Consider the following 1,958-nt stretch of genomic DNA (forward strand, 5'->3'; position numbering starts at 1 on the left):
AGTCACGGGAGGCCTGGACTCAAGACCTTTTAACCGGGATCATTTAATAGGCAAAACAAGGTAGTGGAATAAAATTAGGTTTATTCGGGTAAACCCGCATACACACAATGAATATACAAAATACAGTCGAAATACACACTGGAGGTCTGGGTGTGAAAACTAGGCTCAAATAGGTGCAGGGTGCCTGCTTCGGAAGGCTTACCTTGACCGGGATATCCACCCTGGCTTCCTGGTCCTCTTTTCGGCTTCAGTTCCTAGCCGCGACCGCTACGTTCTAAAATGAGAACTTGGTCCTCGCGTCTGACTTAGTCTCTGCTGATTGCTCTGCTATTCGTGACAGAGCAACTTTGAAAAGCTCGCCCAAGCCAAGCCACCAGATGGTCTGGTTTTCTGACTCGGCCAACTCCTTACATACTCTCCGCTGTTCTATCTTCAGCATGGACGTAGGAGGAGCGACCAATCAGAGCGTGGGAATTCCCTCCCACACGGCAATAGAAACGGGACTCATCTCATGGCTGACGTCAGAGGAGGGGGCTATTCCAAGCCAGCTCGGGATGCCGGGTGGGCGGGACATACGGATTGACCAATGGGAAACGTGCCTACAGTTTGCGGCTTCCCCCAGTCAACCCATTGCCTCCTGGTGGGCAGGCTCCACTGAGTCCAGCAGACTAGAGTGCCCTCCCCGCAGGGAGTCTCTGTCCTCCGGACCCAGTGCTCCACCCTGCCCCGACATCTTAACACTCCGACACCTCTCAACATCCCGTCTCCTCTTTCATCCTTCATCTCTGAGCAGACATCCCGGCATCTCTCTGTAATGCCAGGGCTGACTACTCAGAAATGAACTGCAAAGTAAAATACACTTTTCACACATATAAATCCAGGCCGGGGAACATACTAAATCAAGGCAGACAAGTGGTGAGCAACTAATGTGTTTCCAAGGGGAGACGTGGCCGGGACAATATGTGTACGCGTACCCGGAGAAATTGTCATTTAGAATCAAATGTGGAAATGGAAGCTAAATAGCTGAGATCATGTTTTTTGACCAGGGGATACAATCCATCCTTTCTAAAAAATTAAAAAAAAAACACAAACAAAGAGCGTATAAATAGAAATACGTTCTGTATGTTTTTGCCTGATCTCTTTATACCAAGCCCCCAGAGTGACACGTTTGTGTTCTATTTTCCTTTTTTAACCCTGGCTCTCCAGTGTTGGCTGGGTTGTTTGATACGTGTGTTTGCCAGTCCTCTTTCACAAACAGACCTTTCTCTGCCGGGCAGATTTCCTGCAGGATGCTAATGTCGGATAGTTCCACTGTTGGGTAAGAGTTGGCCCTCTTTGTTTTCTTTTCATGTATTATACATACAGTACAGTATGCTCATAATAGAATTGTTAGAAATTATTTAAGCCGGAAAGATTACTCATTCACTATCTTCTTTTCGCTATGTACATATATCTCTTTGCAAGCATTTGGAAAAGTTAAAATCTTACTTTACCATTATATGGACTGTGCTATTTTTCTTTGCAGTGCTGGGAACATCTATATACTCATAGATTGTGCGTTTGGGGAATAGGGCCCCCTCCAGTTTCTGTGACACCCACAGATCGTCTCTTTAGGACTACACTACACTTATAGTGGTGCTGTCTGAGCGCTCTGGCAGACGGAGAGTAACATCGCTTTGACACAGTAGAATATTACAAGCACAGGGCGGCTTTGTCTCAGGAGCTTGTCATCTAATTTCTGGTGCTCTAGGCTCGAGGTGGATCTCCACAGCACCCAACATCCGTTCTCTTTGCCGAGAACCCAGAGTTTAGCACCTTGTTAGTTCTCATCTTATTCTGAGCGGATATGTTTAAAAACTGGTGAGATTGGCCAGACGACTTTAAAACAAGTTCCTCCACTTTCTTTTTAACTTCCTTCAAGTTCCTTTTTGTGTGAACTTCGTCACAAATATCACACA

The sequence above is a fragment of the Ascaphus truei genome, chromosome 19 (genome assembly GCF_040206685.1).
Source record: "Ascaphus truei isolate aAscTru1 chromosome 19, aAscTru1.hap1, whole genome shotgun sequence".
In the NCBI taxonomy this organism is placed as follows: Eukaryota; Metazoa; Chordata; class Amphibia; order Anura; family Ascaphidae; genus Ascaphus; species Ascaphus truei.